This window comes from Perna viridis, chromosome 15, assembly GCF_037379345.1.
Source record: "Perna viridis isolate PV_CMFRI_1.1 ecotype Kerala chromosome 15, ASM3737934v1, whole genome shotgun sequence".
Taxonomy (NCBI): Eukaryota; Metazoa; Mollusca; class Bivalvia; order Mytilida; family Mytilidae; genus Perna; species Perna viridis.
The window spans coordinates 9,914,573-9,941,467 of record NC_142459.1 but is presented as its reverse complement, the minus strand read 5'-3'; the positions used below and the strand labels follow the sequence as shown (position 1 = coordinate 9,941,467).

The 26,895-nt window shown below is 38.5% G+C and overlaps 1 protein-coding gene and 1 long non-coding RNA gene across 2 annotated transcripts in view; both read right to left on the bottom strand.

Annotated features, from left to right (window-relative positions):
• Positions 1 to 26,895, bottom strand: part of LOC148596872 (uncharacterized) — a 416,353-nt gene that overhangs the window by 326,709 nt on the left and 62,749 nt on the right. The gene's annotated exons all lie outside the window — the stretch shown is intronic.
• LOC148596873 (uncharacterized) overlaps positions 26,599 to 26,895 on the bottom strand; it is a 35,416-nt gene continuing 35,119 nt past the window's right edge. Inside the window, exon 4 of the long non-coding RNA XR_015919006.1 lies at positions 26,599 to 26,765. This is a non-coding gene — a long non-coding RNA (uncharacterized LOC148596873). The remainder of the gene's footprint in view (positions 26,766 to 26,895) is intronic.

Genomic DNA, 26,895 nt, shown 5'->3' with positions numbered 1-26,895 from the left:
AAATATGCAGGATGCCACTCCCTTAAAATGAAATACTTTATTACAGTGAATCAACACCCTATTTTCTGTCACTTGTTACAAGAATGTATACCAATTGACATAGTAAGGTGGAAAAATATTCCACAAAATAGAGTTTGTACCTTATGTGGAAACGGTATTGGTGATGAATTTAATTTGCTTTTTGTTTGTCACATTACCAACAATTTCAATGTGTTCACATTCACTTGCTTCGAACAGTTGGGATCTTATAAACTTACGGCACTGTGATAAGTCAGCATTTTTCTCTAGTTATATTTTCACGATAAAGATGCGGCATGCAATGGCGATATCAAATCTAAACAATGCTGGGATACAAGTGAATGGTTAATTGAAGTGCAACCTGATTTTGAATAATTGTATACAGTTTAGATGCATGAAGTAAATCTCCAAGATAGTCGCGCAGTATATACTTGACATCTATTAAAGTGTCAACGAGTTCATTTTTGGATTAATGGCTTCATTTGGCGAAAAAGCAAAAGTATGTTCCTGAAGTCTGTATAGCGTGTACAAAAAAAAAAAACCCCCAAAAACCCCCGAAGAAGCGGGTTCATCTTCAACTGAGAACAGACACACACTAGACATAGTCGCCTGTCAGAATATTTCTTTAACGGTCTTTCTCGAATTTTAAATGAAATGTTTGTGATTGTGCATATCCGCATTCCAAAAAAAGACACATGCCGTTAACAAGGCAGATCTATTTGCCTTATCACATTGTGGCGCATCAGCATTTCTCTTTAATAACAACCATTACCAATTTGACCATTACAACATGCTCAACAAAATGTGGATAATCTTTTAAATGAATTAAAATGGCTTTGTCACATTCATGAAACATACTAGTTTATTTCTGACTGTAAATCTACAGACTTGTGGTTTAAAATCTCATCTTTCTTTTAATATTTTCCTTACATTAAATGTTCTTGCCGTGATATGGCCCTGGTCGCCGAAACAGCATTAAACAACAATCAATCAATCATTAAAATCTCCAACTAATTTTAACTTCTCATCATTGAATATATGTAAACGACAAGAAATCAGATTTTTCATCTCCGCTTTCTTTTCTCTGGCGCATATTTCTGTTTTGACATAAACAATATTTAAATACAGTTTTTGTTCTCCCTCATTAGAAAATTTCTTTCCACATAAGTCATAAACAACAAATATTATTTTTCTTCATATCACGACTCGTGCAGGTTCGGGTGTTCAAAGAATAGGCCTACAGCAGCGCTAAGCTTGTCGTAAAAGACGACTAAATAGTGCTCAAAACCCTAGCCAGGGGCTAGGGCGCTCTGCCCACAGAGTAGCTGGGATATGTGCCCCAGGTGGTGGAATGGGGTACCCCTGGCGTGTTACAAGCTGGGGTTGTCAGGCTATAATACGGAAAACCTGACCGCAAACCATAGTGGTGCACCGTGTTGGGAAAGATGCCACGTTCCTCGCACGTTACAAAAACCCTACTTTCGTATTCTCCCGGAGTAGGAACAATAGGGCTCCGCCACAAGAGGCTAAATTGCTCGACCCTACCCATCTCTCCCTATTTCCAGTGGCAATCAACATTTGTCGACCCCATTGTCCTTGTGTCCCATCCCTTTTTCATTTTATCATCAATTTCATGTTCATCGTCTGATTATAGCTGAAGTATTGCTGCTCGGACGTTAAACCCCAACAAACAAAACAAACAATTTCTTTCTACATTGTGGTCCATCAACATTTCTCTCTAACAACAATCATTACCAATTCGACCATTATAGCATGCAAAATGGAGATAGTCCTTTAAATAAATTAAGATGGATTTGTCACATTCAGGGAACATAAATGCGTGTTAAACACGCAATATCTGAAATTTCATCTACTCTGTCTTTTCCCTTACGCAAATTACTTTTAAATCCTGTTTTGGCAAAAACAGCATTTAAATGCAGTTTTTTTTTTATTCTTGTTCAATATGAAACCTTCCACAAAAGTAATTTTCAACAAACCTGAATTTTCTTCACATCACGGTATTGCATAATACCTGTAGGATAAGACACTAAGGTGCTGCATGATGTGTAATCTATGATTTTCCAGATCCAAAACTACCGGTTAATACATCAATATTGTCATCTTCGATTGGATTGGACATATGCAGTGTTGGTTTAGTAACTGTAAATGTTCCCTTGTATTTTCGTGGTACTTTTCCATAAAAAAAAACCAAATAAGACGAAATAGTTACGTTTACTACTATTTCAGGCTATTCAAAGTTAATGCGGTTTTCTTGTGAATTTTATGATAACAAATGAGTGAAGAATAAAAAAAAACAATTGATATGGTCAAACGCAACAAAAGGCACCAGCATATAACCGAAATACATGTAAACAATACTAAACAATACAGTGATCACCAAAAGGTCTGAATATAGCTGAAATATTGCTGCTCGGACGTTAAACCCCAACAAACAAACAAACGAGAAGGACTCCAACAAGTGTTAACACAACTTTAAGTAAGCCCTGTAATGCTCCGACAATGGAAGTAATTTGATCCACGGTAACAGAACGATGACACAAAATAAACGTGGAAAGTAATATAACGACACAAAGGCTAACACCTCCTGGCTGTGGACAGACATCAGACTGCAGTCATTTCTTATTATGTTTTATTTATTTTTAGCCCCGTGCAGGTCCGGGTGTTAAAGTAGGCCTGCAGCAGCGCTAAGCTTGTCGTATAAGGCGACTAAATAGTGCTCAGAAACCTAGTCGGGGGCTAGGCGCTCTGCCCACAGAGCAACTGGGATGTGTGCCCCAGGTGGTGGAATGGGGTACCCCTGGTGTATTACATGCAGGGGTTGTCAGGCTATAATACGGAAAACCTGACCGCAAACCATAGTGGTGCACCGTGTTGGGAAAGAAGCCACGTTCCTCGCACGTTAAAGAACCCTGCTGTGGTATTCGATAGGAGTAGGAACCTTTGCGCTCCGCCACAGGAGGCTAAATTGCCCGACCTTACCCATCTCCCCCTTTTTCCAGTGGTAATCAAAATTTGTCGACCCTATTATCCTTGTGACCCATCCTTTCTTTTTTTCATTTCATGTTCATTTTATCATCCATTTCATGTTCATTGTCTGAATATAGCTGAAATATTGCTGCTCGGACGTTAAACCCCAACAAACAAACAAACAACCTATTTTGTTTTATTGGATTTTTAACATTAGAACGTAGAATATCGAAAGAAGTATAAATAATACTAGCATATTTTGTTGTATGAAAACGTAGCTATAGAATTTGTCTCAATAGAAGGGTTTAGATCTGTTTAAATATTTATATGTCTAAGCGTGGTTCTATACCAATTTTATCAAAATGATTGTCAATCTTGAACTTTGTGTCGTTTAAACGGTAAACGGACGGAAAGTCTCAGGACAAAAAGTCACAAATCATGAATAGGATAAAAATTCACAGTACTTTATATAGCACCATAGACATAACAATAAACAAACAACAATATAAGCACAGAAAGTCAATAAATGAAAAGCTTTTCAAGGTTTTCTTTAAACACACAATATCACTTTGAGCATTTTGTTTAAACACATGAGTTCATTTTCACTATTGTCACTGTTTTAGCAAACACTGTTGAAAGTCTATTTAGTTAGAAACGTCTAACTCTGCACCTGCAGCTGCAGCTGTAGTACGTCTACCCAGGCAAATGTTGAAGGCGACACGATTCGGGAATTGACCCGTGCAGGTTCGGGTGTCAAAAGAATAGGCCTGCAGCAGCGCTAAGCTTGTCGTAAAAGGCGACTAAATAGTGTTCAGAACCTTAACCGGAGGCTAGGGCGCTGTGCCCACAGAGCAACTGGGATGTGTGCCCCAGATGGTGGAATGGGGTACCCCTGGAATGTTACATGCTGGAGTTGTCAGGCTATAATACGGAAAACTTGATCGCAAACCATAGTGGTGCACCGTGTTGGGAAAGATGCCACGTTCCTAGCACGTTAAAGAACCTTACTGTGGTATTCACCCGGAGATGGGACCATAGGGCTCCGCCACAGGAGGCTAAATTGTCCGACCCTACCCACCTCTCCCTATCTCCAGTGGCAATCAAAAATTTTCGACCCCATTGTCCTTGTGTCCCATCCCTATTTCATTTCATCTTTTTCCCCCGTGCAGGTCCGGTGTGAAAAGAATAGGCCTGCAGCAGCGCTAAGCTTGTCGTAATAGGCGACTAAATAGTGCTCAGAAACATAGCCGGGGCTAGGCGCTCTGCCCACAGAGCAACTGGGATGTGTGCCCCAGGTGGTGGAATGGAGTACCCCTGGCGTGTTACATGCTGGAGTTGTCAGGCTATAATACGTAAAACCTGACCGCAAACCAGTGGTGCACCGTGTTGGGAAAGATGCCACGTTCCTCGCACGTTAAAGAACCCTGCTGCGGTATTCGAAAGGAGTAGGAACCTTTGCGCTCCGCCACAGGAGGCTAAATTGCCCGACCTTACCCATCCCCCTTTTTCCAGTTGCAATCAAAATTTGTCGACCCTATTATCCTTGTGACCCATCCTTTTTTTTTTTCATTTCATGTTCATTTTATCTTCATTGTCTGAATATAGCTGAAATATTGCTGCTCGGACGTTAAACCCCAACAAACAAACAAAACAAACATTTCATCTTTTCATGTTCATTTTATCATCAATTTCATGTTCATCGTCTGAATATAGCTGAAATATTGCTGCTCGGACGTTAAACCCCAAGAAACAAACGATCGGAATTTAGGCTAGTGCTCAGAACCTCAGCCGGGGGTAGGGGCGCTCTGCCCACAGAGCAACTGGGTTGTGTGCCCCAGGTGGTGGAATGGGGTACCTATTAATCCCTATTTCCAGTGGCAATCAAAATTTGTCGACCCTATTATCCTTGTGTCCCATCCTCTTTTTTTTCATTTCGTGTTCATTTTATCTTCATCGTCTGAATATAGCTGAAATATTGCTGCTCGGACGTTAAACCTCAACAATCATCCACTTCATCTTCATCGCCTGAATATAGCTGAAATTTTACTGCTCGGGCGTTAAACTCCAGCAAACAAACGTTTCAAGAATGTATACCAATTGGCATAGGAAGATGGAAAAATATTCCTCAATAAAATAGAGTTTGTACCTTATGTGGAAACGGTATTGGTGATGAATTTAATTTGCTTTTTTGTTTGTCACATGACCAACAACTTCACAGTTTCAATGTGTTCACATTCACTTGCTTCGAACAGTTGGGATCTTATAAACTTACGGCACTGTGATAAGTCAGCATTTTTCTCAAGTTATATTTTCACTATATCGATACGCCAGATGAAGATGCGGCATGCAATGGCGATATCAAATATAAACAATGCTAGTTACACTAAATATGCAGGATGCCACTCCCTTAAAATGAAATACTTTATTACAGTGAATCAACACCCTATTTTCTGTCACTTGTTACAAGAATGTATACCAATTGACATAGTAAGGTGGAAAAATATTCCACAAAATAGAGTTTGTACCTTATGTGGAAACGGTATTGGTGATGAATTTAATTTGCTTTTTGTTTGTCACATTACCAACAATTTCAATGTGTTCACATTCACTTGCTTCGAACAGTTGGGATCTTATAAACTTACGGCACTGTGATAAGTCAGCATTTTTCTCTAGTTATATTTTCACGATAAAGATGCGGCATGCAATGGCGATATCAAATCTAAACAATGCTGGGATACAAGTGAATGGTTAATTGAAGTGCAACCTGATTTTGAATAATTGTATACAGTTTAGATGCATGAAGTAAATCTCCAAGATAGTCGCGCAGTATATACTTGACATCTATTAAAGTGTCAACGAGTTCATTTTTGGATTAATGGCTTCATTTGGCGAAAAAGCAAAAGTATGTTCCTGAAGTCTGTATAGCGTGTACAAAAAAAAAAAAAACCCCAAAAACCCCCGAAGAAGCGGGTTCATCTTCAACTGAGAACAGACACACACTAGACATAGTCGCCTGTCAGAATATTTCTTTAACGGTCTTTCTCGAATTTTAAATGAAATGTTTGTGATTGTGCATATCCGCATTCCAAAAAAAGACACATGCCGTTAACAAGGCAGATCTATTTGCCTTATCACATTGTGGCGCATCAGCATTTCTCTTTAATAACAACCATTACCAATTTGACCATTACAACATGCTCAACAAAATGTGGATAATCTTTTAAATGAATTAAAATGGCTTTGTCACATTCATGAAACATACTAGTTTATTTCTGACTGTAAATCTACAGACTTGTGGTTTAAAATCTCATCTTTCTTTTAATATTTTCCTTACATTAAATGTTCTTGCCGTGATATGGCCCTGGTCGCCGAAACAGCATTAAACAACAATCAATCAATCATTAAAATCTCCAACTAATTTTAACTTCTCATCATTGAATATATGTAAACGACAAGAAATCAGATTTTTCATCTCCGCTTTCTTTTCTCTGGCGCATATTTCTGTTTTGACATAAACAATATTTAAATACAGTTTTTGTTCTCCCTCATTAGAAAATTTCTTTCCACATAAGTCATAAACAACAAATATTATTTTTCTTCATATCACGACTCGTGCAGGTTCGGGTGTTCAAAGAATAGGCCTACAGCAGCGCTAAGCTTGTCGTAAAAGACGACTAAATAGTGCTCAAAACCCTAGCCAGGGGCTAGGGCGCTCTGCCCACAGAGTAGCTGGGATATGTGCCCCAGGTGGTGGAATGGGGTACCCCTGGCGTGTTACAAGCTGGGGTTGTCAGGCTATAATACGGAAAACCTGACCGCAAACCATAGTGGTGCACCGTGTTGGGAAAGATGCCACGTTCCTCGCACGTTACAAAAACCCTACTTTCGTATTCTCCCGGAGTAGGAACAATAGGGCTCCGCCACAAGAGGCTAAATTGCTCGACCCTACCCATCTCTCCCTATTTCCAGTGGCAATCAACATTTGTCGACCCCATTGTCCTTGTGTCCCATCCCTTTTTCATTTTATCATCAATTTCATGTTCATCGTCTGATTATAGCTGAAGTATTGCTGCTCGGACGTTAAACCCCAACAAACAAAACAAACAATTTCTTTCTACATTGTGGTCCATCAACATTTCTCTCTAACAACAATCATTACCAATTCGACCATTATAGCATGCAAAATGGAGATAGTCCTTTAAATAAATTAAGATGGATTTGTCACATTCAGGGAACATAAATGCGTGTTAAACACGCAATATCTGAAATTTCATCTACTCTGTCTTTTCCCTTACGCAAATTACTTTTAAATCCTGTTTTGGCAAAAACAGCATTTAAATGCAGTTTTTTTTTTATTCTTGTTCAATATGAAACCTTCCACAAAAGTAATTTTCAACAAACCTGAATTTTCTTCACATCACGGTATTGCATAATACCTGTAGGATAAGACACTAAGGTGCTGCATGATGTGTAATCTATGATTTTCCAGATCCAAAACTACCGGTTAATACATCAATATTGTCATCTTCGATTGGATTGGACATATGCAGTGTTGGTTTAGTAACTGTAAATGTTCCCTTGTATTTTCGTGGTACTTTTCCATAAAAAAAAACCAAATAAGACGAAATAGTTACGTTTACTACTATTTCAGGCTATTCAAAGTTAATGCGGTTTTCTTGTGAATTTTATGATAACAAATGAGTGAAGAATAAAAAAAAACAATTGATATGGTCAAACGCAACAAAAGGCACCAGCATATAACCGAAATACATGTAAACAATACTAAACAATACAGTGATCACCAAAAGGTCTGAATATAGCTGAAATATTGCTGCTCGGACGTTAAACCCCAACAAACAAACAAACGAGAAGGACTCCAACAAGTGTTAACACAACTTTAAGTAAGCCCTGTAATGCTCCGACAATGGAAGTAATTTGATCCACGGTAACAGAACGATGACACAAAATAAACGTGGAAAGTAATATAACGACACAAAGGCTAACACCTCCTGGCTGTGGACAGACATCAGACTGCAGTCATTTCTTATTATGTTTTATTTATTTTTAGCCCCGTGCAGGTCCGGGTGTTAAAGTAGGCCTGCAGCAGCGCTAAGCTTGTCGTATAAGGCGACTAAATAGTGCTCAGAAACCTAGTCGGGGGCTAGGTGATTTGCCCACAGAGCAACTGGGATGTGTGCCCCAGGTGGTGGAATGGGGTACCCCTGGCGTGTTACATTCTGGGGTCCTTGTCCATTTCATCATCATTTCATGTTCATCGTCTGAATATAGCTGAAATATTGCTACTCGGACGTTAAACTCCAACAAACAAACAACAAACAGCTAAATTGCCCGACGTTACCCATCCCCTTTTTCCAGTGGCAATCAAAATGTCGACCCTAATATCCTTGTGACCCATCCTTTTTTTTTTCATTTCATGTTCATTTTAACATCCATTTCATGTTTAATGTCTGAATATAGCTGAAATACTACTGCTCGGACGTTAAACCCTAACAAACAAACAAACAATATTTATTTTTAAAACTAAAAAAAACGAAGATTTCTTTGATACAGCAATTAAAGTGGGTACAACGGAACAACTAAGACGTCAGTAAAGACTGGAGGACCATCAATCTATTTCTTATATAACATGATTTTTTAGCCTTTTTATTTTCCTAAAGATGACGTTAGTACAAAAAAAAACACACACATTTATGTCATTAGCATTTTTTTTCAGGGGACAAAATAGAATCATTTTGGAAATAATCAGTATTAATTACCTTTACTATTCAAATAAATTTAATAGCAAACTATTTTGTATTAAAAAATCAAACCCTTTTAGTTCAAATTATTTAAAGGCCGATTAATATGCGGAAAAAGTACACCATTTTTTGAAATGAAGTACATGTCAAATAGCCTTGGACAATGTTTTTCATTAATTCAGGACCGTTTCATTAAGAAACGTTGTGGTTTATTTCGTAAAACCTAATATTGGATAATTTTAGTTTTTTCAATATTTTGATGTGATTGCCCTTTCTCTATCAAACATGTTCTTCTAGATTGTGTGGATTTTGCCAACACCAGGCATAATTATTTTGACTGCGCCAATGTTAGACTGTTTCATCTAAAACATCCGATTTCTTGCGGGACATCGGTTTCTATATGTATTTTATGTCTTAGGTTTACCTTTTATCTACCTTTACATATGTAGATAGTTTTTTGTTTTAATTTCATTATTTTTTAAATGTTTTATCGCAGTTATGTTTCTACATATATTTTATGTCTTAGGTTCACCTTTTATGTACCTTATTATATGTAAATAGCTGTTTGTTTTAATTTCATTATGTTATTAAGAGACTTTGATCTTGCTTTTAATATTTTCCTTGCATTAAATGTTCTTGCCGTGATATGGCCCTGGTCGCCGAAACGGCAATAAACAACAACAATCAATCAATCAACTATTTTAATTTCATTAAATGTTCTTGCCGTGATACGGCTCTAGTTGCCGAAACTCCATTCAAACACAACAATCAATCTACCAGACTACTGTGGGCCTACAACACTGTTGGACTCGGATGCAGGAAGAATTGTACAGGCATTGGACGTCGGATCCGCCTGCATTATTAGTTGTTACCTTAAAGATGCGGATGTAGGTATTGCCTCAATTAACGAAACATCTGGTGGCTGTTTTACATGTATCTCTGATGTACTTGAGTTGGTTAGACCAACTTTTTCGACCAGAAGGTCAACTATCATAGGCACCATTTAAATCACCACTTCTTTAACAACTGATTTTACATCATTTGTGGTGATATTACCGGATGTCTTTTCCCTCTTTAGGTGGCTCAGTCATGACAGTACTACAATATATATACGGAGATAATATTGTGTCTAATCAAGGATATTTGAAGAGAAAAATCTCATAGATACTTTTATTATCATATTCTATTATATATCAACTTGTTCATACGCCCCGTGCAAGGTCCGGGTGTTAAAAGAACAGACCTACAGCAGCGCCAAGTTTGTCGTAAAAGGCGACTAAATAGTGCTCAGAACCCTAGCCGGGGTTAGGGCGCTCTGCCCACAGAGCAACTGGGTTGTGTGCCCCAGGTGGTGGAATGGTGCAGGGCAAGAACATTTCATGAAATGAAAATATTAAAAGCAAGATCTTCAAAAAATAATTAAATTAAAACAAACAGCTGTTTACATATAAAAAGGTGAACCTAAGACATAAAATACATCTAAAATATTGAAAAAAAATCAAGGAAGGTATCCAATTTAGATTTTATTAAATAAACCGATGTCGCGCAAGAAATCGATAATGTTTTAGATGAAACGATAATGATAACGAATATGATTTTTCTTCATATCACGGTACTCTATATTAGTGCAGGTCCGGGTGATATAAGAATAGGTCTGCAGCAGCGCTAAGCTTGTCGTATAAGGCAACTAAATAGTGCTCAGCAACCTAGCCGGGGGCTAGGCGCTCTGCCCACAAAGCAACTGGGATGGGTACCCCTGGCATGTTACATGCTGGGGTTGTCAGGCTATAATACTAAAATCTTTTTTTTTTTCAGTTCATGTTCATTGTCTGAATATACCTGAAATATTGCTGCTCGGACGTTAAACCCCAACAAACAAACAAGGGACTAGATACGTGTAACTGAAGTTCTACATGATGTATAATTGATGAATTTCCAGAACCAGAACTTTCGGTTAATACAACGACATTGTTCACTTTAATGAGTCTTTAAAAAAGTGGTTGAAACACTGGCTTGCCAGTGAATTTACATGAATTTGTATTAATTGCGGTCAACACAAAAGTGTTGGGAAAGATGCCACGTTCCTCGCACTTTAAAGAACTCTAACTGTGGTATTCTCCCGGAGTAGGAAAAATAGGGCTCCGCCACAGGAGGCTAAATTGCCCGATCCTACCAACCTCTCCCTATTTCCAGTGGCAATCAAAATTTGTCGACGCTATTGTCATTGTGTCCCATCCCTTTTTCATTTTATCATCAATTTCATGTTCATTGTCAGAATATAGCTGCTCGGGCGTTAAACCCCTGCGAACATATACCGACAACATGTCGCGGGTCAGATAGTGTCTGACAGTGTAGAACTTTTCTATGAAAGCTAAATGATCGTAACTGCAGTTTATGAGCATTTTGGTTTCCTTTTCAATATCAGTATGGCCATAAAAACATACAGTGGAGATTGTCTATCTTCATCAAAATAAAACGAATCTACATTTTCCCGAAATTACAATTGAACTGAACATGTCACTAAAACGGAAGATGTACTTTTCTTTCCACATTGTGGCCCATCAACATTTCTCTCTAACAACAATCATTACCAATTTGACAAATGTAACTAGGATGCTACATGATGTGTAATCGATGATTTTCCAGATCCAAAACTTCCGGTTAATACACCAATATTGTAATCTTCAATTGGATTCGACACACGAAGTGTTGGTTTAGTAACTGTAAATGTTTTCTTGAATTTTCCCGTTCTCTGGTGTATTTTTGGTACTTTAACTTTAAAAAAAAAATGCCAAGTAAAACAAAATAGTTCCGTTTACTACTATTTCAGGATATTTAAATTTAATGGCCCCGTGTAGGTCCGAGTGTCAAAAGAATAGGCCCTAGTCGCCGAAACGGCATTAAAAGATAACTTTTACTTTTAATTCTTTAATATGTGACACGATATCAGAAAATTTATTTGCGTTGTCTTTTCCCTGACGCAAATCACTTTTAAATTCTGTTATGGCATATGCCCCGTACAGGTCCGGGTGTTAAAAGAATAGGCCTGCAGCAGCGCTAAGCTTGTCGTAAAAGGCGACTAAATAGTGCTCAGAAACCTAGCCGGGGGCTAGGCGCTATGCCCACAGAGCAACTGGAATGGTGTACCCCTGGCATGTTACATGCTGGGGTTGTCAGGCTATAATACGGAAAACCTGACCGCAAACCATAGTGGTGCACCGTGTTGGGAAAGATGCCACGTTCCTCCCACGTTAAAGAACCTTGCTGTTGTACTCGATAGGAGTAGGAACCACTGCTCTCCGCCACGGGAGGCTGAATTCTCCGACCTTACCCATCCCTCCCTTTTTCTATTGGCAATCAAAATTTGTCGACCCTACTGTCCTTGTGTCCCATCATTTTATCATCCATTTCGTGTTCATCGTCTGAATATAGCTGAAATATTCCTGCAATATTGCTGCTCGGACGTTAAACCCCAATAATCAATCATGTTCTGGCATAAACAACATTTGAATGCAGTTTTCATTCCTGCTTATTATGAAACTATTTTTACAGAAGTCATCTATAACAAACCTTATTTTTCTTCACATTAGGTTCACCTTTTATGTACCTTTTTATATGTAAATAGCTGTTTTAATTTCATTATTTTATGAAGATACTTTGATCTTGCTTTGATATGGACCTGGTCGCCGAAACGGCAATAAACAACAACAATCATCATCATCTTCACATCACGATGCTACATAATATCTACTGGACAAGACGCAAATGTACGTGAAGTGCTGCATGATGTACGAGTGATGATTTTCCAGATCCAAAACCACCAGTGAAACAAACAAACCGATCTAGGCGTTCATCAATCCGGGTCGGGCAATCGCAAAGAGCAAGTGGTCATGACTAGATGCCGCATTGGACATTCTAGATTTACACATGGCCATTTGCTTGTTGGTGATCCTCCACCTGAGTGTATCCCATGTGATTGCCCTTTCTCTATCAAACATGTTCTTCTAGATTGTGTGGATTTTGCCAACACCAGGCAAAATTATTTTGACTGCGCCAATATGTTTGATTTGTTCAAGACCGTTTCATCTGAAAACATCATCGATTTCTTGCGGGACATCGGTTTATTTAATAAAATCTAAATTGGATACCTTCCTTAGTTTTTCAATATTCTAAATGTTTTATCGAATTTATGTTTCTATATGTATTTTATGTCTTAGGTTCACCTTTTATGTACCTTTTTATATATAAATAGCTGCTTGTTTTAATTTCATTATTTTATGAAGAGACTTTGATCTTAATTTTAATATTTTCCTTGCATTAAATGTTCTTGCCGTGATATGGCCCTGGTCGCCGAAACGGCAATAAACAACAACAATCAATCAATCAATCCATGGGAGCTTCCACACCCTTCTTTCATTTTTGATCTGCGTGAATATAAAAAGTCCGATAATAATCCTTTATTTTTACAAAAAAAATTTCTGAAATTAAAGCAAATTATCCAGATTTTTCGACGGTGTATACAAATGGCGATACCGTTGCATGTGCTGCTGTCCATGGTGACAGAACTGTAACTGAACGGTTGCCATCAAGCGCTTCCATATTCACAGCTAAGCTCGAGCCATATTGTTAGCACTTAAATTGATTACTCAATCTAATCTGTCACAGTTTATTATTTGTTCTGACTCTTTGAGCTGTGTTTTGGCAATTAAGAATCACAAACTGAAAAACACTCTTATCTTACAAATTTTATATTTTATTCATCGACTTCGGGAATTCGATATAAAGATGTTTTTCTGTGGGTACCCAGTCATGTTGGTATTCAGGGGAATTCAGTTGTAGACAGGGTTGCCAAGAAGGCATTAAATGAAATAATAAAGGACGTTAGTTTGCCATACACCAATTTTAAACCTTTAATAAGATTGATTGATTGATTGATTGATTGTTGTTGTTTATTGCCGTTTCGGCGACCAGGGCCATATCACGGCAAGAACATTTAATGCAAGGAAAATATTAAAAGCAAGATCAAAGTCTCTTCATAAAATAATGAAATTAAAACAAACAGCTATTTACATATAAAAAGGTACATAAAAGGTGAACCTAAGACATAAAATACATATAGAAACATAACTTCGATAAAACATTTAAAATATTGAAAAATCATGGAAGGTATCCAATTTAGATTTTATTAAATAAACCGATGTCCCGCAAGAAATCGATAATGTTTTTAGATGAAACGGTCTTGAACAAATCAAACATATTGGCGCAGTCAAAATAATTTTGCCTGGTGTTGGCAAAATCCACACAATCCAGAAGAACATGTTTGATAGAGAAAGGGCAATCACATGGGATACACTCAGGTGGAGGATCACCAACAAGCAAATGGCCATGTGTAAATCTAGAATGTCCAATGCGGCATCTAGTCATGACCACTTGCTCTTTGCGATTGCCCGACCCGGATTGATGAACGCCTAGATCTGGTTTTATGGAATTGAGTTTGTTGTGTTCAAGACCGTCCCATCGGTCCTGCCACATCTTTAAAATATATTTCCTTATTAAAGGTTTAAAATCGGTGTATGGCAAACTAACGTCCTTTATTATTACATTTAATGCCTTTTTGGCAACCCTGTCTACAACTGAATTCCCCTGAATACCAACATGACTAGGTACCCATAGGAAAACAATCTCTTTATCAAATTCCCGAAGTCGATGAATAAAATATAAAATTTGTAAAATAAGAGTATTTTTCAGTTTGTGATTCTTAATTGCCAAAAGACAGCTCAAAGAGTCAGAACAAATAATAAACTGTGACAGATTAGATTGAGTAATCAATTTAAGTGATAACAATATGGCTCGAGCTTCAGCTGTGAATATGGAAGCGCTCGATGGCAACCGTTCAGTTACAGTTCTGTCACCATGGACAGCAGCACATGCAACGCTATCGCCATCTTTTGAGCCATCTGTATACACCGTCGAAAAATCCGGATAATTTGCTTTAATTTCAGAAAATTTTTGTTGTAAAAATAAAGGATTGGTATCGGACTTTTTATATTCACGCAGATCAAAAATGAAAGAAGGGTGTGGAAGCTCCCATGGAGGGCATTTCGAAGTAACAACAGGTGTCACTGCATTGGTCTCCAGATGAATTGCTTCCAAATGTGGTTTTATTCGAATTCAAAAAGGAGGGGTTTTGCTTTCATGTTTTCGATAAATGTCGACATAAATAGGATTAATGACACAGTCGTAGGCAGGGCTATCTGGGTAGGCCATAAGTTTACTTACATATTGAAGACCTAATTTCAAACGTCTGTCTCCAAGGGATGGTTCATTTGCCTCGGCATAAAGGCTCTCAATAGGAGAGGTTCTGAAGGCACCAAGGCAAAGTCGCAACCCCTGGTGGTGAACAGCGTCTAAAATTTTAAGGTAAGATTTTTTGGCGGAACCATAAACAATAGATCCATAATCAAGTTTAGACCTAACCAAAGATCTATATAAATTTAATAAAATTGAGGTATCAGCACCCCAATCGGTACTGGACACCATTTTTAAAATATCTAGTGCCTTAAGACACCTAGATTTAAGTAATTTGATATGGGGAAGAAAAGAAAGTTTACTATCAAAAAGTAATCCAAGGAATTTTGTTTCTTCTACTATTTTGATTTTATTACCATAAAGAAAGAGATCTGGGTCCGGATGCAGCTTTCGCTTTCGACAAAAGTGCATACCAACAGTTTTAGATGTAGAAAACTTAAACCCGTTCTCCAAAGCCCATTGCTCAATTCTTTTGAGGCAAAGTTGTAACTGCCTTTCAATATTACTCATATTTTGTCCCCTGTAGCAGATCAAAAAGTCGTCTACATACAAGGAACCGTCAATATTGTCCTTCAAAACTTGGGCTAAACTATTAATTTTAATACTGAAGAGAGTGACAGAAAGAATACTTCCCTGAGGAACACCCATTTCCTGTTCCTTCTCCTCAGAAAAAGTCGAATTTACCCTCACATTAAAATGACGATCTGACAAAAAATTAGACAAGAACAGAGGAAGTCTTCCTTTCAACCCCATATCAAATATATCTTTTAAAATACCATATTTCCACGTCGTGTCATAGGCTTTTTCTAAATCGAAAAAGACCGACACAACATGTTCTTTTTTAGCAAATGCATTTCTGATGAGCGTTTCAAACCGGACTAAATGGTCAAGAGTACTTCTGCCTTGCCTAAAACCACACTGAATATTAGTGAGTAAGTTGTGCTTCTCAAGGAACCACACAAGGCGATCATTGACCATTCGTTCCATAGTCTTGCAGACGCAGCTTGTCAATGCGATCGGGCGATAATTTGAAGGATCCGTATGATCCTTTCCTGGTTTTGGAATAGGGACAACTGAAGCCGTTTTCCAGATGGACGGAACGTTACCAGAAGTCCATATCTCGTTCATTAACGCAAGAAGTGTATGTAGAGATGGATCAGGAAGATGTTTCAAAAGTTGATAGTGAATATTATCTAGCCCACTAGCTGTATCGTGGGCTTTAGCCAGTGACGATTTTAGTTCCTCTATAGAAAATTGAGAGTTGTAGGATTCAGCATTATTTGACTTGAAGTTTAATTTTGTCTTTTCTGCAGATGATTTAATTTTTTGAAAATCCGGTTTGTAGTTAGTTGAGGATGAATGTTTAGCGAATGTTTCAGCTAGCTTATTGGCGATATCTTTTTCGGTGGTTAGAGTGGTATTACCAACTTTAAGGTGTTTCACTGAAGAATTCGAATTTTTTTCCTTTTACTTTTCTAATAAAATTCCATACTTTATTGAGGGGAGTGTGAGATTTAATACTAGAAACAAAATTTTTCCAAGAGGTTCGTCTGGCTTGTTTACATGTACGTCGAGCTTTTGCTCGAAATATTCAGTTTGACAGATTTGCTGGTGTAGGATTTTTGTCAAACCGGCGATGAGCCTTGTTGCGTTCTTCGATCGCTTTGTCGCACTCATCAGTAAACCATGGTTTACTAGGCCTTTTTGGATTTGTCGAGGTTTTAGGTATTGTTTTATTAGCAATTGATGTCAGTCTTTCATTAAATAATAAAATGGGATCTTCAACATCCTTCATCGTTTCTAATCGCAATTCTTCAAGACAGTGGGCCCCAAACGAAGCCCAATCTGCTTTCTCAAGTTCAAAACGAGGCCGACGCTCCTCCGCTCTGGAGGACAAATGCCCCAAAATAATTGGAAAACGACCACCCCCGCACAAGCCACCATGAACCCGCCATGCAAACCCCGAAAGCACGAGAGGACCACAAACGCCCAAACCAACAGAAGGACACGACCCACTGCCCGAATGAAGGAACGTTGAAGATCCGTCATTAAATACGCACAAATCCCCCCGCCGAAGGAGCCCCCCAACCCTTCCACCCCCACCATTCGTATGATTAATAAGGAAATATATTTCAAAGATGTGACGGTCTTGAACACAACAAACTCAATTCCATAAAACCCGATCTAGGCGTTCATCAATCCGAGTCGGGCAATCGCAAAGAGCAAGTGGTCATGACTAGATGCCGCATTGGACATTCTAGATTTACACGTGGCCATTTGCTTGTTGGTGATCCTCCACCCGAGTGTATCCCATGTGATTGCCCTTTCTCTATCAAACATGTTCTAGATTGTGTGGATTTCGCCAAAATCAGGCAAAATTATTTTTACTGCGGCAATATAATTGATTTGTTCAAGACCGTTTCATCTAAAAACATTATCGATTTCTTGCGGGCCATCGGTTTATTTAATAAAATATAAATAGGATACCCTCCTTAATTTTTCAATATTTTAAATGTATTATCGAAGTTATGTTTCTATATGTATTTAATGTCTTAGGTTCACCTTTTATGTACCTTTTTATATGTAAATGGCTGCTTGTTTTAATTTCATTATTTTATGAAGAGACTTTGATCTTGCTTTTAATATTTCCATTTCATTCAATGTTCTTGCCGTGATATGGCCTTAGTCGCCGAAACGGCATTAAAAGATAACAATCAATCAATCAATCAATATTTTCATTTCATTATTAAACGGCATTAAAACATAACAATCATCATGTAATGGCATGTGACACTGAGGTCATAGGGTCGAGAACTTTTGATTGCCACTAGATTTTGTTTGTTTGTTAGGGTTTACGTCCGAGCAGCAATATTTCAGCTATATTCAGACAATGAACATGAAATGGATGATAAAATGAACATGAAATGAAAAAAAGGATGGGTCACAAGGATAATAGGATCGACAAATTTTGATTGCCACTGGAAAAAGGGGGTGGGTGGGTAAGGTAGGGCAATTAAGCCCCCTGTGGCGGAGCGCAAATGTTTCTACTCCTATCGAATACCACAGCAGGGTTCTTTAACGTGCGAGGAACGTGGCATCTTTCCCAACACGGTGCACCACTATGGTTTGCGGTCAGGTTTTCCGTATTATAACCTGACAACCCCAGCATGTAACATGCCATGGGTACCCCATTCCACCACCTGGGGCACACAACCCAGTTGCTCTGTGCAGAGGCCTAGCCCCCGGCTAGTTTCTGAGCACTATTTAGTCGCCTTTTACGACAAGCTTAGCGCTGCTGCAAGCTCATTCTTTTAACACCCGGACCTGCACAGGCCTTTTCAATTCTGTCTTGTTAATCTGCTTTATTATACATGCATTGTTATATGATTCTTTCAATGTTCAGCTGATTCTTGAACTTCTTTCTCCATTTGTTTTATTGCAATGAATGTTCGGAAATTTGATGCATGTTTCTGTCCCAAAAATTCACCAAGTTCATAATTAAAATGATATACAAAAGGTTTTGTAACACACTAAATTATACAATAAGCTTTACTTGTGAAAAACAAGTAATATAGAAAGTACTATGCATGAAAATTGACCATTTCCACAATGAAAAATTCCAGGTGTTATACAGGAAAAACCCATTCGGGTACAATTCATCACCCGTGCAGGTCCGGGTGTTAAAAGAATAGGCCTGCAGCAGCGCTAAGCTTGTCGTAAAAGGCGACTAAACAGTGCTCAGAAACCTAAGCGCTCTGCCCACAGAGCAACTGCGATGTGTGCCCCTGGCGTGTTACATGCTGGGGTTGTCAGGCTATAATACGGAAAACCTGACCGCAAACCATAGTGGTGCACCGTGTTGGGAAAGATGCCACGTTCCTCGCACGTTATAAAACCCTGCTGTGGTATTCGATAGGAGTAGGAACCTTTGCGCTCCGCGTCAGGAGGCTAAATTGCCCGACCTTACCCATCCCCCTTTTTCCAGTGGCAATCAAAATTTGTCGACCCTATCATCCTTGTGACCCATCCTTTTTTTTTTAATTTCATGTTCATTGTCTAAATATACCTGAAATATTGCTGCTCGGACGTTAAACCCCAACAAACAAACAAGGGACTAGACACGTGTAACTGAAGTTCTACAAGATGTATTATTGATGATTTTCCAGAACCAGAACTTTCGGTTAATAGAACGACATTGTTGTCTTTAAAAAAGTGGTTGAAACACTGGATTGCCAGTGAATTTACATGAACTTGTATTAATTGCGGTCAACACAAAAGTGTTGGGAAAGATGCCACGTTCCTCGCACTTTAAAGAACTCTACTGTGGTATTCTCCCGGAGTAGGAAAAATAGGGCTCCGCCACAGGAGGCTAAATTGCCCGATCCTACCAACTTCTCCCTATTTCAAGTGGCAATCAAAATTTGTCGACGCTATTGTCCTTGTGTCCCATCCCTTTTTCATTTTATCATCAATTTCATGTTCATCGTCTGAATATAGCTGCTCGGGCGTTAAACCCCTACGAACATATACCGACAACATATAGATTACTATGTCGCGGGTCAGATAGTGTCTGACAGTGTAGAACTTTTCTATGAAATCTAAATGATCGTAACTGCAGTTCATGAGCATTTTGGTTTCTTTTTCAATATCAGTATGGCCATAAAAACATCCAGTGGAGATTGTCTATCTTCATCAAAATAAAACGAATCTACATTTTCCCGAAATTACAATTGAATTGAACATGTCACTAAAACGGAAGATGTACTTTTCTTTTCACATTGTGGCCCATCAACATTTCTCTCTAACGACAAATGGAACTAGGATGCTACATGATGTGTAATCGATGATTTTCCAGATCCAAAACTTCCGGTTAATACACCAATATTGTAATCTTCAATTGGATTGGACACACGTAGTGTTGGTTTAGTAACTGTAAATGTTTTCTTGTATTTTCCCGTTCTCTGGTGTATTTTTGGTACTTTTCCTTTAAATAAAATGACGAGTAAAACAAAATATTTCCGTTTACTACTATTTCAGGATATTTAAATTTAATGGCCCCGTGTAGGTCCGAGTGTCAAAAGAATAGGCCTTCAGCAGGGCTAAACTTGTAGAAAACGGCGACTAAATAGTGCTCAGAACCCTAGTCGGGGGCTAGGGCGCACAGAGCAACTGGGTTGTGTGCCCCAGATTGTGGAATGGGGTACCGCTGGGGTTGTCAGGATATAACACGGAAAACCTGACCGCAAACTATAGTGGTGCACCGTGTTGGGAATCATGCCACGTTATAAAGTTCCCTACTGTAGTATTCTCCCGGAGTAGGAACCATAGGGCTCCGCAACGAGGTTAAATTGCCAACCCTACCTACCTCTCCCTATTTCCAGTGGCAATCAAAATTTGTCGACCCCATTGTCCTTGTTTCCCATCGAATTTTTCATTTCATGATCATTTTATCATCCACTTCATGTTCGTCGCTTGAATATAGATCAAATATTTCTGCTCGGGCGTTAAAACCCAACAATCGATCTTTTCCATTTTACATTGTGGAACGTCAGCATTTCTCTCTAACAACAATCATTACCAGTTTGATTATGTTAGCATGTACACATTTATGAAACATACATGTCAGTGAACATGACTAAATATACAGACTGGTGGTTAAAAAATTCCAATAACTTTTACTTTTAATTCTTTAATATGTGACACGATATCAGAAATTTTGTCTGCGCTGTCTTTTCCCTGATGCAAATCACTTTTAAATTCTGTTATGGCATATGCCCCGTGCAGGTCCGGGTGTTAAAAGAATAGGCCTGCAGCAGCGCTAAGCTTGTCGTAAAAGGCGACTAAACAGTGCTCAGAAACCTAGCCGGGGGCTAGGCGCTATGCCCACAGAGCAACTGGAATGCTGCACCCCTGGCATGTTACATGCTGGGGTTGTCGGGCTATAATGCGGAAAACCTGACCGCAAACCATAGTGGTGCACCGTGTTGGGAAAGATGCCACGTCCCTCGCACGTTAAAGAACCTTGCTGTTGTATTCGATAGGAGTAGGAACCACTGCTCTCCGCCACGGGAGGCTAAAGTCTCCGACCTTACCCATCCCTCCCTTTTTCTATTGGCAATCAAAATTTGTCGACCCTACTGTCCTTGTGCCCCATCCTGATTTCGTGTTCATCGTCTGAATATAGCTGTAATATTGTTGCTCGGACGTCAAACCCCAACAATTAATCATGTTCTGGGATAAACATTTGAATGCAGTTTTCATTCCTGCTTATTATGAAACTCTTTTTACAGAGGTCATCTATAACAAACTTTATTTTTCTTCACATTAGGTTCACCTTTTATGTACCTTTTTATATGTAAATAGCTGTTTTAATTTCATTATTTTATGAAGCGACTTTGATCTTGCTTTTAATGTTTTTCTTGCATTAAATGTTCTTGCCGTGATATGGCCCTGGTCGCCGAATCGGCAATAAACAACAACAATCATCATCATCTTCACATCACGATACTTCATAATATCTACTGGACAAGACGCAAATGTACGTGAAGTGCTGCATGATGTACGAGTGATGATTTTCCAGATCCAAAACCACCAGTGAAACCTTTGCGCTCCGCCACAGGAGGCTAAATTGCCCGACCTTACCCATCCCAACCTTTTGCTAGTGGCAATCAAAATTTGTCGACCCTACTCAAAAAGATGGCGATAACGTTGCATGTGCTGCTGTCCATGATGACAGAACTGTAACTGTAACTGAACGGTTGCCATCGAGCGCTTCCATATTCACAGCTGAAGCTCGAGCCATATTGTTAGCACTTAAATTGATTACTCAATCTAATTTGTCACAGTTTATTATTTGTTCTGACTCTTTGAGCTGTCTTTTGGCAATTAAGAATCACAAACTGAAAAACACTCTTATTTTACAAATTTTGTATTTTATTCATCGACTTCGGGAATTTGATAAAGAGATTGTTTTTCTCTGGGTACCCAGTCATGTTGGTATTCAGGGGAATTCAGTTGTAGACAGGGTTGCCAAAAAGGCATTAAATGAAATAATAAAGGACGTTAGTTTGCCATACACCGATTTTAAACCTTTAATAAGGAAATGTATTTTAAAGATGTGGCAGGACCGATGGGACGGTCTTGAACACAACAAACTCAATTCCATAAAACCCGATCTAGGCGTTCATCAATCCGGGTCGGGCAATCGCAAAGAGCAAGTGGTCATGACTAGATGCCGCATTGGACATTCTAGATTTACACATGGCCATTTGCTTGTTGGTGATCCTCCACCTGAGTGTATCCCATGTGATTGCCCTTTCTCTATCAAACATGTTCTTCTAGATTGTGTGGATTTTGCCAACACCAGGCAAAATTATTTTGACTGCGCCAATATGTTTGATTTGTTCAAGACCGTTTCATCTAAAAACATCATCGATTTCTTGCGGGACATCGGTTTATTTAATAAAATCTAAATTTGATACCTTCCTTAGTTTTTCAATATTTTAAATGTTTTATCGAAGTTATGTTTCTATAAGTATTTTATGTCTTAGGTTCACCTTTTATGTACCTTTTTATATGTAAATAGCTGCTTGTTTTAATTTCATTATTTTATGAAGAGACTTTGATCTTCCTTTTAATATTTCCATTTCATTCAATGTTCTTGCCGTGATATGGCCCTAGTCGCCGAAACGGCATTAAAAGATAACAATCAATCAATCAATCAATCGACCCTACTGTCCTTGTGTCCCATCCCGTTTTTCATTTCATCATCATTTCATGTTTGATATGGGGTTGAAGGGAAGACTTCCTCTGTTCTTGTCTAATTTTTTGTCGGATCGTCATTTTAGTGTGAGGGTAAATTCGACTTTTTCTGGGGAGAAGGAACAGGAAATAAGTGTTCCTCAGGGAAGTATTCTTTCTGTCACTCTCTTCAGTATTAAAATTAATAGTTTAGCCCAAGTTTTGAAGGACAATATTGACGGTTCCTTGTATGTAGACGACTTTTTGATCTGCTACAGGGGACAAAATATGAGTAATATTGAAAGGCAGTTACAACTTTGCCTCAAAAGAATTGAGCAATGGGCTTAAGTTTTCTGCATCTGGGACTGTTGGTTTGCGCTTTTGTCGGGAGCGGGGGCTGCATCCGGACCCAGATCTCTTTCTTTATGGTAATAAGGTCAGAATGGTAGAAGAAACAAGGTTCCTTGGATTGCTTTTTGGTGGTGGACTTTCTTTTCTTCCCCATATCAAATTACTTAAATCTAGGTGTCTTAGGGCGCTGGGTGTTTTGAGGATGGTGTCCAGTACCGATTGGGGTGCTGGTACCTCAATTTTATTAAATTTATATAGATCTTTGGTTAGGTCTAGGCTTGGTTGTGGGTCTGTTGTTTATGGTTCCGCCGGGGGATCTTGCCTTGGGATTTTAGACGCTGTTCGCCACCGGGGTTGCGGCTTTGCCTTGGTGCCTTCGGAGCCTCTTCTGTTGAGAGCCTTTGTGCCGAGGCAGATGGGCCGTCCCTTGGAGACAGACGTTTGGAGTTGGGTCTTCGGTGTGTAAGTAGGCTTGTGGCCTACCCAGATGGCCCTGCCTGCGACTGTGTCGTTGGTCCTGTTTATGTCGACATTTATCGAAAACATGGGGGCGGGGCCCCTCCTTTTGGAGTTCGAATAAAACCTCATTTGGAGGCGGTTCGTCTGGGGACCGGTGCGGTGACGCCTGTTGTTGCTTCGGGATGCCCTCCGTGGGAGCTTCCGCGTCCTTCTTTCGTTTTTGGTCTGCGTGGGTATGGAAAGTCCGATGCCGGTCCTTTGTTTTTGCAACAAAAGTTTTCTGAGATTGGGGCGGATTGTCCGGGTTTTTCGGCGGTGTGTGCGGGTGGCTCGGGGGGTGGCGGTGGCGTTGCGTGTGCTGCTGTCCATGGTGACAGAGCTGTGGCTGAACGGTTGCCATCGAGCGCTTCCATATTCACAGCTGAGGCTCGGGCCGTGTTGTTAGCACTTAAATTGATTACTCAATCTAATCTGTCAGAGTTTATTATTTGTTCTGACTCTTTGAGCTGTCTTTTGGCAATTAAGAATCACAAACTGAAAAATACTCTTATTTTACTTGTTTTAATTTCATTATTTTATGAAGAGACTTTGATCTTGCTTTTAATATTTTCCTTGCATTAAATGTTCTTGCCGTGATATGGCCCTGGTCGCCGAAACGGCAATAAACAACAACAATCAATCAATCAATCAATCATCATTTCATGTTCATTGTCTGAATATAGCTGAAATATTGCTGCTCGGACGTTAAACCCCAACAATCAATCAATCAATCTCTACAATAAACAAGACCAATAACTAATAAAATTATACACACTATGAAGAGACTTTGATCTTGCTTTTAATATTTCCATTTCATTCAATGTTTTTGCCGTGATATGGCCCTAGTCGCCGAAACATGGGAGCTTCCACACCCTTCTTTCATTTTTGATCTGCGTGAATATAAAACGTCCGATACCAATCATTTATTTTTACAACAAAAATTTTCTGAAATTAAAGCAAATTATCCAGATTTTTTGACGGTGTATACAGATGGCTCAAAGGATGGCGATAGCGTTGCATGTGCTGCTGTCCATGGTGACAGAACTGTAACTGAACGATTGCCATCGAGCGCTTCCATATTCACAGCTGAAGCTCGAGCCATATTGTTAGCACTTAAATTGATTACTCAATCTAATCTGTCACAGTTTATTATTTGTTCTGACTCTTTGAGCTGTCTTTTGGCAATTAAGAATCACAAACTGAAAAATACTCTTATTTTACAAATTTTATATTTTATTCATCGACTTCGGGAATTTGATAAAGAGATTGTTTTCCTCTGGGTACCCAGTCATGTTGGTATTCAGGGGAATTCAGTTGTAGACAGGGTTGCCAAAAAGGCATTAAATGAAATAATAAAGGACGTTAGTTTGCCATACACCGATTTTAAACCTTTAATAAGGAAATATATTTTAAAGATGTGGCAGGACCGATGGGACGGTCTTCAACACAACAAACTCAATTCCATAAAACCCGATCTAGGCGTTCATCAATCCGGGTCGGGCAATCGCAAAGAGCAAGTGGTCATGACTAGATGCCGCATTGGACATTCTAGATTTACACATGGCCATTTGCTTGTTGGTGAGCCTCCACCTGAGTGTATCCCATGTGATTGCCCTTTCTCTATCAAACATGTTCTTCTGGATTGTGTGGATTTTGCCAACACCAGGCAAAATTATTTTGACTGCGCCAATATGTTTGATTTGTTCAAGACCGTTTCATCTAAAAACATTATCGATTTCTTGCGGGACATCGGTTTATTTAATAAAATCTAAATTGGATACCTTCCTTGATTTTTCAATATTTTAAATGTTTTATCGAAGTTATGTTTCTATATGTATTTTATGTCTTAGGTTCACCTTTTATGTACCTTTTTATATGTAAATAGCTGTTTGTTTTAATTTCATTATTTTATGAAGAGACTTTGATCTTGCTTTTAATATTTTCCTTGCATTAAATGTTCTTGCCGTGATATGGCCCTGGTCGCCGAAACGGCAATAAACAACAACAATCAATCAATCAATCATATACACACAAACCAATTTAAAGAACACGACTAAATATGCGCCAGACATAATAATTAAACCACTCCAATAGTAAGACCATAATAACAAGGCGCAAACATGAAAGCGAGGGTGACGCCTAACTAAAATTAAAATCACTAGTAATACAAAGAATACACGAATGGTAGGGAAAACCAATTTCTTTATTCGACATATTGTTACTATCACGTGGATGCCACGCGCGTGAAAATAGTCACTTTTTTCATGTGATATGAAAACAGGTAACCAAATCACATGATACATGTCTCGACCAATGACATAACGGAATTTAAATGAAATATTGACACACTGTAATTATTTCAATTTAATGAGAGGCTAATAGGTGCCTGAATTATCAAATCTGCTTTCGTTGTATACCGAGACTTCTGATGTCATGTGAATCCTTCATGCAGATCTACATATGATGAACTTCGTTTATATTAGATTCATCAAAATCTATCAAGCCGATCAGGCAAAGTTGCACCTACAAGATATGTGGCCAGATGGACAGACAGGGTGATTCCAATATACCACAAAACCCCGTTTGTGGGGTTAAAAAACAATTAACTTTTGATTTATAAAGTGTTCCCATACCTGATAACTGCAATCATTCTTTTGATGTACATGTACATGTACATGTATGTAGTAAAATATTAGTAGTAGTTCTTCAATTTTAAATCAAACATATTGCATGTGTATCAACATGTATTCATAGGATAAAATTGAAACAATTTTTTTTCTTGTCAGTCTGTATTATTATCGATTTCCATGGATTGCAGATAATAAATGTGTATCAGATAAATCAACTTAGCTACTGATGATGAAAAAATAAATACATAACGATGATAATACAATAATCCTAGCATAGTGAGAGCACAACTCTTATAATACATACCTGTAGAATTTTCTTATCTGAATCAAAGTCAAGAACAACAAAGATGTCTTTTTTGCTAGTTACAACCATATATCCAGGTATACCAAGAACACCACTTTTATACGTCTCAAAAGCATCTGCTTTAGACTGATAAACAGAGGTTTGAACTCAACTTGAAGAAGGCTCAATCTAAAAAAGGAATTTAGATCAAGTTATCATATTCATTTAAACAAATTGCTTTAAACTCATGTCATTTATTTGATATAGCTTTGTTGTGTATGGTAAAAAATAAAAAAAAACTGATATCAATCGATTACAT